The sequence below is a fragment of the Lontra canadensis genome, unplaced genomic scaffold, assembly GCF_010015895.1.
Source record: "Lontra canadensis isolate GAN:19392208 unplaced genomic scaffold, GSC_riverotter_1.0 scaffold62, whole genome shotgun sequence".
Classification (NCBI taxonomy): Eukaryota; Metazoa; Chordata; class Mammalia; order Carnivora; family Mustelidae; genus Lontra; species Lontra canadensis.
Genome location: NW_022631056.1, coordinates 3,310,394 through 3,325,890, shown reverse-complemented (window position 1 = coordinate 3,325,890; position 15,497 = coordinate 3,310,394).

Genomic DNA, 15,497 nt, shown 5'->3' with positions numbered 1-15,497 from the left:
TTACATGGCTTACCTCAAGGTGATTGTTAATTTTATGTGCCAAACTGACTGTGTCACAGGGTGCCCAGATTAACATTATTTCTGGGTGTATATGTGAAGGTGTTTCCAGATGAGATTAATACTTGAATTGGTGGGCTCTGTAAAGTAGATTGTCCTCCCCATTGTAGGTGGGTATTATGCAGTCCATTGAGGGCCTGAATAGAAAAAAAATGTAGAGGAGGGAAGAATTCACCTCTTTTGCTTTCTGCCTGCCTACCTGCATGAACTAGGATACTGGTCTTCTGCCTTTGGGCTGGGATTTATACTAGTGGGCTGCCCTTTTTCTCAGACATTGGAATTTGGACTGAATGAACTACATTGCTGGCTTTCCTGGGTCTCCAGCTTGCAGACAGCAGATTGTGGGACTTCTCAGCCTTCATAATCATGGAAGCCAATTCCTTGTAATAAATATCTTCTGATGTGTATCTATACTCCATGGCTTCTGTTTCTCTGGAGAATCCCAACTGATACAACTCAGAGCTTCACTTCAGGACATGAGCTTGAATTCTTTTAGAAACCATCAGTAATTCTGAACTTCTCAGTTGGGTACCTTGTCTTTTAAGGAGAAACTGTAATTTCTTGTGTCAGTGCTACACTGGCATTTGAGAAAAAACAAAACAAAACATAATAAAATTTGGAAGGGGAAAAACTAAGGATGGACTTACTGGAACATTTCTTTTCTCTCTCCACAGATGGCTTTTTTTTTTTTTTTTCCTATCCATAAGATCACTTTTGTTATTTTTTAAGGGATTCTCATTCCATTCACCTTTCAACTTGTCTTTCAGAGACATTCCTATATCTGCTTCTTTTTCCATCAGCTACAGTCTCTAGCTATGCTGCCATAGGGATTATCTCAGTTATCTGGGGGGAAAAATATAGTTTTCTTATTAGAATTTTACTGTAAAAGATTTCAGAACCTGAAACTTTTGTATGCAGGTGTTTAAGTGCGTGTGCTCATACATACACACACTCACACAGATACACCCATAACACCCCTCTTATCTCCCATACACCCTTTCTGATCTTCTATCATATTAATATGCTCTGCTGCCTCCTTCAAGGTTTCCTGAGGAAGTGAATTGCTTCTAGAAGCCTAAGTGATCTAAATCTCACCATTATTTTCTCTTAATTGAATAGCATAAGCCCTCATGAACTAGACTATGTATTGTTCTATAAGAGATAGTAAGTCCAGTTAGATAAGGGGTAGCAGATGTGTAAATTAGTGTACAACTCAAGTGATACCAATTGTTTCACCTTCTGTAAATTTTGTCAGCAGCCTTACTTTGATCAATTCCTTCTTGTACAAAGCTTCCTCTTTTACAGTATCTTTAGTAAGAATTCCATTGCCCTTTACTTATTTTCCAGTGTACCTCCAAATGCAATATAACAGTTACCCCAAATAGGAAACCAGAAGCATACTATCATTCACTTAGTCTACTCCAGTCTCAGCTGAATGTATCTGATTGTCCCCCAGAATCAGGCTCTCTTAGCATATCTTACTGTGACTCTGAATTGCAGTAATGGCCCTGGCATACAACCCAATGAACCAAGGCCACCTGCCATTAATACTGTCTCATTGCAATGGCCAGTTAATGAGTATTACTCTAACAAAAATTGTCTTTAACCAGCAATCTTAAACATATGTTTTTGTGTTGCCAGGAGCTTCTGTTAAAATTCTTCATTGTCAGTCACAGATTAGGAGCAAGGCAACACAGTCCTCTGGAAATGGTAGACACAACTTGACATCTGCAATTAGGAGCAAGCTCGGCTGACAAAAGGAAGAGTCACAGGCACATGCAGAGAGCATGGCAGGGAGAAGCTGCTGCTGGAAAAAGTTAGGAAGGAAACACTTAGCTGACATTGCAGTACCAGCAAATGTACATGGATTTTCCCCCTTAACTATCCATCCTTTATTGTAACTATCAAATTAGCAAGTATGTTAGTGAGAGTGCCATGCTCCCGGGAAGGGGCAATAATTTCTTCTCCTCTCACTCATATCTTGGTTGACAGTTCCCTATGGGGACGGCAGAAATAAATTTAGGCCTGCCCTGATGGAGGCAAGTCAGCTCATTAGCAACTGCCATCACAGCACCTTACCTTCAGCTCACAGATGGAGACAAGGGCTCTTTGAAGGCAATCCTAAGGCAGCTTCGCATGGAGCAGGATAAGTGGGGATCCTGGAAAGTGTCGTTTCCCTGGAAACCAAGTGCAACAAATACCCTGTTGTTATCAGTTCAGGATGTGTATAGTTCACACATAAATGTGGGGTTTGTGGAGAAATTTGCACAGTGGATGCCCGTGTTACAGATACACTGAAGCGAGAGGTCTTTAGGACTGTCAGTCAGATCTTTTATGGAGTCATGGACCCCCTTTGAAAAGTAGCACGTTAAAGGTCGGAAATAATGGCTCCTGTATGATGTATGTGTGATATAGCATTCCTTTGTGAAATGCAGTATTCCCTTATGCAATTTAGAGAGAGATATTAATTTTAATTGAATTAGATCTTCTTTTCCATTTAGAGGCTTATCTTGTTCATTTAAATCCCTAGATTCTTATTTGTGGGTACACCAGTAGTGGAGATTTATCTTATTTCTTAAGAAACAATATTATCTCAATTTCATTCACATTTATGTGATTCAAAATACAACAAAATAAGGAGGCATTAATTTCCACAGTGCCTTTTATTTAAACCTGTGAAGAAAAAAAAAATTGTATGTCCCAGGTTTTAAGAGGTGTCTGACTTTAAATTATGTGTGATTTAATCTTTTGGATATATTAACCTGAGACCATATGAGTAAAAAATAAATTTAAAGAGTTAATAGTCTATAATTCTGGATTACAGCTATCTCATCAGAAAATACATTCAATCAAATTAGAATACCAGAAGAGAAATTCCTCAGAAAAGTTCAAAGGATGATTGTTCAAGTAGAAACTTCATAAAAAAAAAAAAATCACGTGAACTCACGTCATATAGATGAGAGATGTTTTTTAACAATAGCAGTTGAAATGAATCTCTAAATGCCTCCTCAGCATAAACCCTGAGCTAGAAACCAGCCTAAAGTGGCAGCTTAGTTCTCAATTGCTAAACATGTATTTAACTAATAATTCAGTGTTGTTAAGTTTACATTTTGGTATTTATGGAAAAATATCAGAAACACCATAGATAAGCAGTCTAGTTATTATTTATCTTTTTCATATTTCCTACTTGCACCTTCATTCATTTTAGGACATTATTAAAAATGTCCTAAAACTATCAGATCCAGGTATGTATTATCCTGATGTTAGAGAATTGAGGTTACCATGAACATCACTCATTTCTCTGTGTTCCCGTAGTGAGTTATTACCAGAGCCAAGTCTTCAGATTTTCCTTCTTACCATTTAATCACCAGTTTATGATAGGCTACAATTCAACTCTACCTAATTAGTCTGAATAATCATAATGGTTGATTAGTTAATACAGACACATGTACTTACTTAACGGCAATTTGATCTACTTAGGCTTGAAATATGGTTTCGCACTGTCTAGACTGTCAGAAGAAGGAAACTCTCCCTTTTTTATCTCTTGCATATTAAATCTCCCCTTGACTCTGACATTACTGGATCATGGCAGTGTCTGGTCTATGGCTTCTGTGTGCAAGTAAACTCAAGTCTCCATTTTTTAGCTGTTAATCATATAGTTCTAAACGTATTACAAATAATGCTGAAGTTGAGTGTTTTTTATTCCACTGTGTGTTACTAATGGGATTTTACCAAAGAGCATGACCTCTAATCATATTAATATTTAATCAAGCAATAAACATGCCTTGCTCTGAAGCTCAAAGCCAACAGAATTCTCTCTGGTGATGATTTTTCTATTAAACTGACAAGGACTTCTTTTGCTTTATCCCATTACTGTAAAATTTGGGTAAATGTGTGTTCAATTCGCAGTAAGTGCCCTGAAGGGCTTTCTCTTAACTCTTCTACCTCAATAAGAGAAGTATCTCAAATTAAACTTTAATATATTTCCCAAAACCTTGTTTCTTTAGGAATAACCTCAAAAAACATTCACCTATTAGAGAAAGGGTTTTGGAATAAGAATACAAAAGAAAGTTACTCATTTTGAAAATTTAGGTGCTTGTGTTGGAAAATATGGGGAAATTAAAAAAAAAATGAGCGCACCAAGGCAAGCAATGATGATTTATGTAATACTGGGAAAATTAACCCAAAATGAAAAGGGTATGCTTTAATTATGCTTAGGTATTTATCTTATAGAGAAAAGTGCGGCCGGAACAAGGATACACAATCACTATCCTGTGTACTGTGGACACAGAAGGACATTTACCATATTACCCCCAATCCCAGCCGCAGTCATGATGGGGTACTTTTGGCTGAGTTTTGGTCAATAGGCTGTGGGCAGAGGTAATGTAAATCAACTCCAGTCCTTGTTCTTAAGAATCATCCTGCAACATCCTCCAGGCTTCTCTTCCCCATCTGCAGTAACCTCGAGAGTTTCCTGCTCCAGATGGCATAGCTGTGAGAGACAGAATCCTGGGCCCCTATCAGTTATGAATGCGCTGTCTTCTATTAAAAATACTTATGGGACACAACTCACCTTCTCAAATTTCTTAAAGATAATTTATAGATTGATTCTGGAAGTCATTATGAAATGAACTAAAACACATAATTCCTAAGTTACCTTCTCTGGAGATGATTGAAAAGGTATACTGGCCACAGCAGACCTCAGTTTCTCTCACTGGTCAGCCTCCTTATTTTTGTCTATAGCCCTGTCCTTCCTATAATTAAGAAATTGAATTTATGGCTAACTAAATATTCTTCAATATCAAGGAAATGTATGTGTATATGTGTGTATGTGTGTGTATATTTTAACAAAGTGGAGCTACATTGCTCATCTCACTCCAGGCCTCTTGTGTGGCATTTGTGGCTTTCCTTGTGAAAGTACCACTCTCTGTCAAGGACTCAGGATGAAACAGAGGGATGCAGGAGCTTCAGCTTGGCTGGTCTTCAGGTTTGATCAGATCTGGGATGATACTGGAATGAGTAGAGCTATACTGGGTTGCCTAATGTTGGACATGGCATTGGCATGCAATGGTGTTGCTAGCAAGATTTCCTTTTCTTAAATATTTGGAGGAAGATGTTTGTTATTCTGAATCTGCTCTTATAATGAAAACAAATTCTCAGTGGCTATTTTGATACAGCCATTTTGATCAAAACGTTGGGTTCTTTGTGTTTGATTTGCTTTAATGTTTCTCTCAGCTCATGTGATCTAGGTTGGACTCTAAGGAACCAACTGAGCCATATTTATTTGTTCGAGAGAAATTTCCCTCTAATGTGGATGTCCTTTATCCCTTCTATTTATTCTGGCAATGTGTGATGATTTTTTTCTATCCATACCAAATTATTTACAAAATGAGTGAATATGAGTATATTTGGATTGTTGCTCTCTCTTGGTTAAATTCTATCCCACAATGTTCCCTTGAAAGAGTCAGGAGATCTCTCTATTTTATGAGGAATCTAGGCAGGGGGCTTGGGATAAATGGTCTAGAAAAGTATAAATGCTGCAGCAGATTTATTAAGTACTAGTTCCAAACAAATGCCACGGAGTACAAGAGTAATTGCCAACATTTGTGCTCTTAACTCAATTTCCTACAGAAAGAAGAGCTGAAACAAAAACTATTAAAAATCCATTACCTGTTGTTTAAGAAGCAAAATAGCATTTTTCAGAATCTCCTTTTCAAGCAATTGGATGCAGCGGGCTGATGTACAGTGGGAGTGAGGGTTAGGTTGGCATTGACGTTTGCTTCCTAACTTAAATGATTAAACCTTCACTAAATTAGATCAAGGAATTTAATTTCTTCTCAAGCCTTTATGAATTTTCTCTAATACAGAAATGATCCAAGACAGAACACTCAAGAAAATTAAACAGAGACAACAATAAAAAAAAATTGTCTGCATTGCACCCTGTGGAGGGCAGTCATGGACCATCAAACACACAGAGTTTCTTGGGCAAATTTCTCAATACAATTTTCAAGGCAAATTCGGATTTGTTTGCTACATATTCACAATGTATTCATGAGGCAAGACTTGAATGGGAGAGTCAAGCCTAAAATGAAAGGAGGCACTCTTTATTAAAGTCTTGTAAGCTCTTTTATATACTTGGAATCTAGTCATGGTGTTAGTTCCTAGGTAAGTTCAGTACATATAACAACTTTTATCTATATCTGACATGGGCAGAGCTAAATACACAAGGAGGAAAATCAATAGTAAAATTGCCGTGTGTTAACGTAGGTCATGTGGCATATGACAGAGACCAGAGGGGCTTAGGGCAAGACAGTATCTTTCTGAGCAGCCAATGACATGCTGTCTCTGGAGAAAGCAAGGTCAGAAAGCTGTCAGGCTTTTCCCTCTAAGGCCAGGGCAGAAAGATCATGTCCTGTCCATGAAAGAAGAGTGAGGGGGCTCACAGGTCACTATGATCACGGCCAGCCCAGAGCCTGCACCTTTTTATCATCTAAATAGTAGAGATGCCAAGGGTAGCTTCTAGGGAGGTTTTTAGATCTTCCCTCAGAAGAGAAGTAAGTCTTAAATTCAAACACTCATTTTGCTATCTGAATGTTGTTTTAAGCTCTTTAAACAGATGCACAATCTACATTTAAAAATCCAAGTGCACATTTGCTACAATAATTTGAGGACGTTCAACACATTGAGCGCTCTCAACCTCCACCCCATTTCCAAAGAAACTGCCCACATTTTAATCCCTTCTTGAAGCAAACTTTCTGCACCTTAGCCATATTGTGATCAGCAAAAGAAAGACCTTTCTTTCTTCAGAAAAGAAAAGAAACAGAAGACAGGGCTGACCAAAGATCGTGTCCCTTTAGGGTGGGACTCTAAAGACAAAATAAAACACATCACTGGAATACAAGTCCATACACACATACCTATTTAGGGATAATTTTATCTGTGCTAATTAAGAGGGAGTTGGTCTAGCTCAGTGGAGAGAGGTTCGTGTGAAAGCATTTTTAATATTATATGGAAAATCAGTGAAAATGATATGTTCACTCACTGAAATGCCACCGGAACCATAAAATAAAGAAAAAGAATGCTGAGAAGCATCCAAGGCCTAGGGTATTGGTACAAAAGGTTGACTACAGGAGTCAACAAGTTCTCTTCAATAAGACTCACAGATGCCACTGTAATTTGCTGAGTGCTGTAACTTAAGAAAATATTAACAAAGTTGTTTTTGTTATTTCCTTTTCACATTCTCCAGCTTCTAAAAATTAACCAACAATTTGGTGTATTTAAAACTCTTTAAAGGAAAGGGTATTTAGGGATTCTATCACACCAGCAGAATCTAAAGCTAACTACTCTGACAAATGGAACAACTTTAAGTGGGATAAACAGCCACTCTTTTGTTTTTATTTGTCATATCTGAGTGATATATTTTAATATCCCAAACATAGTATATAATCTATATATGTAGAAAGAACATGCAAATCAATGAAATAATAGCCTAAATTATTATTTACTTAATAAAAAAATCACAGTAACAGGAATTGAAAAATGGACGGTAAAGCCTCATCACTCTCAGGAATGACACTAAAATAATTTGATAATTAAGACTTTATGGTCAATGGTAAATAATTGGTGAAGCATTGCTTTTCATAATACTTTTGGTGAGATGATTAAAGTGAAGTGCCCTAAATTTCTTGGTTGCAAAAATTGAGTCATTACGGAAAAAGGGCCAAAAGCTTTTTTTTTTAAGAATTTTTTTTTAACTCTATGAAACTATAAAGTGGGAAAATGGGTCAAGCTGTTGTCTTCTGTTACTAGTGTTTTGGCCCAAACAAAAGTAAGAAGGCGATACCCAAAGCCATCATTATCCTAAAATATGCGTTGTTGTACCTTTGACTATGTTTTAAAATGCCTGAAACACTCGTCAGAGTTGTCAGACTCTACTTACTGGGAAGCTGTAAGTGAATTGAAGTAGGAAAATGAAATGAAAAATGAATGGCTGTATCATTTTCTTCTTTACAGCTCCAAACATGAGCTCAATACAGAGAGAGAGAGACAAAGAATTCTCCAGAGCATCAGAACCCTGTAAATCATGACATATATCTTGTGCCCGCCACTGATAAACTGCACCTCGCTCTTCTGATGAAAGTAACAGATACGCCTCCCAAAGCACCAAGACTGATGAAATCAGACAGAAGAGCCACTTTTCCTAATTCCAAAACTTAAGCTGGAGAGGGACGTGCCCCCAGCTCTGCAGCTATTTCCTTGCTTTCCTCCAAGTGAAGGTGTGGGCAAAGCATACATTTTTGAACAATCCCAGGGACTCATCATCATTTTATACTTCCAACATTTTTTCTGAGAAAGATACTTAGCAGTATCCCGTGTGAATTTGAGTACATATTTCAGGAACCTTTTTTTTTTTTTTTAATTTTATTTATTTATTTGAGAGAAAGAGGATGAGAGCATGAGCAGCGGGAAGGGCAGAGAGAGAGGAAGAAACAGACTCCTCATGGAGCTGGGAGCCCAATGTGGGGCTCAATCCCAGCACCCCAAGATCATGACCTGAGCCAAAGGCAGACATGTAACCAACTGAGCCACCCAGGCAACCCAGGAACTTTTATTTTGATTTTGCTGAGTCGTTGCACCTTAGTTGAGGGATGTTTTTACTTGAAACTTAATTAAATCCATCATCTTTGGGGACTGATTTGCGTCAGTGCTCCTTCCCAGGAGTCCCCAACTCATATTAGTCTCCTTGAAACATCCTCAGTTAATGTGAGCTGCCAAAGAGATGTTTTCTCACAATAAAAAAATTTGAAATATTCAATATGTCATCTTTGGCACACTACCAAATTTTTTCCTATGCTGTTGTCCTGGCCATTTTTTTGATAATAAAGACTTCCTATAGATTCTGGCCAGATATTAATTGGAAAATCTTCTGTTTTTAAATATGGCCTAGCTATCTTTACAAATTAATTTAGTGATTTGGTCACTATCTTAGAAAATATATAATTAATTTTCAATATTATCACATTTAAAAATTTTTGAATATTCTTGTAATGTAGAGTTGAATGGATAACAGTTCAATGCAAAAATTCAAAATTTTGTGACTAAAAATTAGGGAGAAAAAGGAAGACAAAATATAATATGTATTTATTTGCCTCAAGCAAATATAGTCTATTATTAGACACAAAATTGCTATTGCAAGCTAATTTCCACATTTTAGTATAGCTGAAGTTTTTTTGTGTATTTTATCTAGATTGGTTAAATGCTATGTAACTTTTTTCTTTAAAAATATATTTCAAATTATTATATATATTAAAATATGTTAAGTTGATCTATGTTTGTTATCATCTATGTTTATTCTCTCTTCTTTCTCTATTTTCTTCCCTCCTTCCCTCTCACCTTCCATCTCTCCCTCTCTCCTTTTTTTTCAGTAGTATCAGATTGATCTAAAGGCTGGACGCCATTATGCTGGGAATTTTGCAACAGTTATTCCAGATTTCATGTCTGTGTAGCATATTGTTCAGTAGATTTTTCTTCCCCAGATGCTTCTGGTATTAATCTTATTCAGACTTACTGGCTAAATTAGATCTTGTGCTTGTTAATATCTGTGGCTCTGATGATGAAATTCAGCTAATTATCTTAGATTTCAGCCACATGAGCTGCATGTTCCAGTCCTTGAACCAAGGGGGTCATCAGTTCATTAAAAATTTATGAGTTGAGTAGAGAAGGCATGGATACCTAAGTGAAAACTGGGCTAGTTCCTGCGTGAAAAAGAAATAAATTTGGGGGGAAAAGCTCAAAACCCACTAAAATAGTCCAATGAGGCACACCTCAATCTTTTCTTTCTCTTTTCTACCTCTGTCTGTCTCTATCTCTCTTCCTCTGTGAGTGAATGCATGCATTACTAGAAACTCTTTTAGTGAAAGCCAAAGAGGCTATAAAAGATGCCATGGTAGCTTGTCTCTCCCAATCTCCCAACTGCTCCCCATTTCACCATCAGTGCTCTTTTTTGGTAACAAACTTAAAAAAAAAAAAAAAAGTTTATTTGAGAGATAGAGAGAGATCCACAGAGAGAGAGAGAGAGCGGGCGAGCTAGCGTGAGCTTGCATGGAGTGGGAGGGAGAAAGGAAGAGGAAGAGGGAGACAGAGAATTTCAAGCGGACTCCACAGCTGAGCGCAAAGTCAGATGTGAGGCTCATCCCATGAGCTGAGATAAAGACCCTGAGATCGGACCTGCGCCAAAATGAAGAGCCACATGCTTAGCTGACTCAGTCACACAGGTGCCCATTTTGTAACAAACTTTTTATATGAAAACAGTTTTAGATTGAGAGAGAAGTTGTGAAGATCATATGGAGATTCCATATACCTCACATCCATTTCCCCAATTGTTTATATGTTAATATCACTATGGTACGTTGTCATAATTAATTAATCATTATGGACACACTGTCATTAATTAAAATCCATATTTTATTCATATTTCCTTTGTTCTAAACTGATGTCCCTTTTATGCTCTAGAATCTTATTCAAGATACTACATTTATATTTAGCCTCCGTTTCTCCTGAAGTCCTTGGCTATGACAGTTTCTGAGACTTTCCTTGCTTTGGATGACAGCTCGACCTTGACTGCTTTGAGGATTCAGGTATTTTTAGAATCTCCCTCAATTAGAATTTGTCGTATTTTTTTCCTCTTGATTAGAGTGGGGTTAGGAGTTTTTGGGGGAAGATCACAGAAGGAAAATGTCATTTTCATCACATTATATCAAGGATAAAAACTGTCAACATGACATCATATTGACATGATGTTAATGTTGATCGCTTGGCTGAGATAGCGTTTGGCAGGTTTCTTCACTACAAAGTTATTCCTCTTTCCTCTTTTTCATGCTGCACTCTTTGGAAGGAAGTCACTATGTGCAACCCACACTTAACGGTGGGAAGTTATGTTTTATCTTGATGGCAGAGCATCTACATAAATTGTATAAAATTCTGCATAGCTTTGCCTATTTTCTCCAATTATTTATTTATTCAATCATTCATATTAGTGTAAACTCATCAGTATTTATTTTTTTACCTTGGATTATATTCCAATACTACTTTTTTAATTTTGTGGCTCAAAGTGTTCTACCTTTGGCAAGGGGGATCTCTTCCAGTTGCCGTCTATTTCATTTTGAAATAGCTCCTCCTTAACTGTTTTCTTTTTAAATTTCTATCCTACCTGAAGTGTTAGTTATTACTCTAGAGTGGTGGCTCTTAAAGGTGGTCCCCTGATCAAGGTCCTCACTGACATCTGAGAACTTGTTAGAAATATGGGCCCACCCCAGACCTACTGAGTCAGAATCTCTGGGTGTGGTAGCCAGCAATCAGTCTTCTATGGTGCTTGGGAAGATTTCAGATCCAGTGCCCTAGGGTGTCATGAGAAGAGAGGAGGAAGAAAGTATATACTCCATTCCACAGCAGGTAACTGAAGAAAAAAAAACCAAAAAACAAACAACAACAACAACAACAACAACAACAAAAAACAAGTAAATGATTCACTTACAGGCATTCAGCAAATACATTACATTCTGGGTGAGATATGCTGATTTCTAGTCGGAAGCCATTCTTTTAAATATCTGGATTCTTGTCCTTAAATATTTTTTTGTTTATTTATTTATTTGTCAGAGAGAGAGAGAGAGCATGCGCGCAAAAGCAGGCAAAGTGGCAGGCAGAGGCGGAGAGAGAGAAGCAGGCTCCCTGCCGAGCAAGGAGCCCTGTTGTGTGACTCGATCCCAGGATGCTGGGATCATGACCTCAGCCAAAGGCAGTGGCTTAACTGACTGAGCCACCCAGGCGTCCCTGGATTCTTCTCTTTAAATGACTGTTTCTTTCAGTTTTAATTTAATTATCAAGTAACTTTTGCAGGAATATTTCAAACCCATCTGTCTAGTCTAAATTCTCTCAACTTCATATCATTTACATACATTTTATCATAGAATTTAATTTCACTTTCATATAATTATTTATAAGGACAAAATCAGTAAAATGTCTCTAAAACCTCTATGAAGAAAATAAGTACACAGGTCCTGTAAGAGTGGATATTAAACTAGTGTTCTTGCTAACCCCAAATTTCTCATTGGCTCCGTGTGTGTGTGCGTGTGTGTATATGGGTGTAGTTGGTTTCTCGCCAAAGCCAATTAATAGCACAAGAAAAATATTGAGTTGTATTTGGAATAAGTGTCAAAGAAAAATGCCAACTTTTAGTAAAAGCTTTCCATTCGTCTCAGATGAAACCCACATTCTTACTATATTCTTTTTTTTTTTTTTTTAAGATTTTATATATTATTTAGACAGACAGAGATCAGAAGCAGGCAGAGAGGCAGGCAGAGAGAGGGACGAAGCAGGCTCCCCACTGAGCAGAGAGCCCAATGCGGGGTTTGATCACAGGACCCTGAGATCATGACCTGAGCCGAAGGTGGAAGCTTAACCCACTGAGCCACCCAGGTGCCCCTCTTACTATATTCTTAGATTACTTACTTAGATTACTTTTTCTGATATTTGTCTCAATTGCTTGTAATATTTTATCTGGAATCAATAATTTTTTTGAGTTTACAAGTTTTTGTTATTGGTGTCTTCATAAGCTCCTTTTAGATTTTAATATATTAGTATGTACACCTAACAGAAATAATTTCAATTCCTATTTACTTAAAATTAAAAAATCTTTTTTTTTTTTAATGACTTTATTTATTTATTTAACAGAGAGAGACACAGTGAGAGATGGAACAAAAGCAGGGGGAGTGGGAGAGGGAGAAGCAGGCAGGCCTCCCACTGAGCAGGGAGCCTGATATAAGGCTCAATGTCTGGAACCCAGGATTATGATCTGAGCCACGCCTAACAACTAAGCCACCCAGGCACCCCAAATTGAAAAATCTTTGTTATTCCTGGTCTCTGAGAAGAGCTTCAAGTTTATATCACCAGCCCCGTCTGCAAAGGCCATTGTTAACTTTCCATAGAACCTGGTTTTATAAGGGCTTTGCATTTCTACAAAGGGAGCAATTAGTCACCTCAGGTTAAGTCTCTTTTATTATCAATATATTATTTAACTAGTTTTTTATCCACACATTTTTAAACAAGGGCAATGATAATACATACTTCAAGAATGTATCATTGAGTTGAGCTTCATTCTACAAAACCTGAAAGCCTATGTCATAATGAGAAGGATGCTAACATTGATTGGGCCTGTTTCTCATTGTCTGAATCATACCACTCAACTTCCCAGTGTTCCATACAGAAACACAGCTGTCACTGCCAAGCACTTCAGTGCTCCCACTTTCAGGCTGGATGGTGTCTGACTGCCAAAGTAATACATCAGTCATTGCACAAGATGACTCACACCATGGGCATCTTGGCAGGAACATACATTTTGCTAACAATAGCGTTTCTCTGGAAAGCTTTAAGCATTAATGCATTCCTATTTTTATTCTAACCAAAAGACCCTAATCATAAGAAAATTGTCAACTTTTCCTACAACCATTCAATACATCTGGGCGGCTTTTAACTAAAACTAGAGAGTAAATTTATTCTTCAATACTGTTCTTATGATTTGTGCCTAAAACCCTCAAATTATTGCCAAATTGTAATTCTTGCTACAGTGTGCTTGTAGTGGATTTTCTTTGGTGTATGTGTGTTGATTCAAAATATGTTTATTCCATTATTAGGTTAATAACCTTGATTTAAAAAATACAAAAATAAATGAAAGAAATCTCTTACATGAATGGTTAACCTGATGCTCAGAAATCAAAAGATTTAAAAAATTAAAATTTTTGTCTATTGGAAATCTTTCTTTTCTAGATAGCAAAATTTTACAATCAAGGTAAGACTAAAAGCAAAGCATGGCATGTAACATTTTTCTATACTTCAAAGAAAGATATATTTAATATGTTCTTTTTGTTTCTTTCTGGTGTGGCTCACTTTTAAATGCACAATGGTAGTTATTTTAAAATTAATTGAGTATCATAAAAATGCATAACCTTATACTGAGTATAATAGATATATTATGTGCCATGTTTCAAACACTGTATCATTTTAAAGGTATTTATAGCATTTAAATGATCTCTGTAGTAGTTTTAAGTAATTCTTAGTGTAAAAATGAGACAAAGATTTTAGAATATCAATCATTCATCAAAGGATATATAATGGTTCAGTTCAACTAGCATAAAATTGACATGATAGTCAATCATGAGCTCAAATTATTAAGGAAAGGTTAATGCCTGTTAATGTTAATATGACCCAAATAACAGCATTTTTTTTCCTTAGGAATTACCGCTTTATCTGTTGAATAATATTTCAAGAAGTGAAGTATGTTCTGTCCTTTTGAATGTACATACATGCACACAAACACATATAACTTTGAAATTATAGAAAAATATGAAGTCAGCTTAAGTGTCAAATGTTTAACATGTATTAAATTACTTAGAATAATCATTGTTAGAAGACACATAAATTGTTGAAATCTCAACTCAATAAACTCTATCAGCAAAAAATTCATACGAAGGATTTTAAGGTTGTAGAATGTCTATATTTCCTACCTATCTGTTGTGACAAAAGATTACTGATTGCTTTCTCAGGTTTTATTTTGGTTCCAATGTAGTGGACAATTCTAGTAATGTCCTTGGATATGATCAACCTGATTTAATATTATTAGCAGACTTAAAAGTGGTGTGTAAATCTTGGGGGGGGGGATAATTTTGGGACCTAGAATGTGTTGTTTCAAAGTTTTAATAACCTAACCAATTTTAGGTCAACTTTCTTATGGGACTTCTCTTCTACTGTCACTTTACAAAGTATTTTTCTTAATTTTTATTCTATTCAGTATTTAAAGAGTGTTTATGTTCTTCTCTAGGAGAGAGGGTCGACAATAATAGTTCTTAGATCAAGTATTCATATTTAGAAATATATGTGATTGGCATAATAACCTGGCTTTTTGAAAGAATAACCAAGATGAAATATTTATTTAAAATATTCCTAGGTTAAAATTATGTTTACAGAAGTGTAGTGAGACACCCTGCAAAAGAAGTTCAAAAATCAAGACAGCTTACATATTTGTGTTTTGAGAAGCTTTAAGAAATCTTATTCACATCTACGTGATTCTTCGTATCATTCTCCCATTTTTTTTCCCCCCCTGGTCCAAGTCTGAACTGATTCAACTGTAAAATCAGTGTCTTATTTTGACACTGTAGGATTAGAAAGAATTATTGTCTCTATAGTTGTGGATGTATTCTGAATGGTACATGCAACACAGGCAGTTTTGAAGGAATACCAAGGCATAGGAGAAAAAGCTGGTCAAATATTACTAGCACATATTCATACCACATATGAAATAAAATATGCAGAAAGCATCCTAGACTGTCACATGTCAATGCCATGAAATCCCCTCTTCCAAAGTTCTCTTTGGATATCCAAGAGAGACT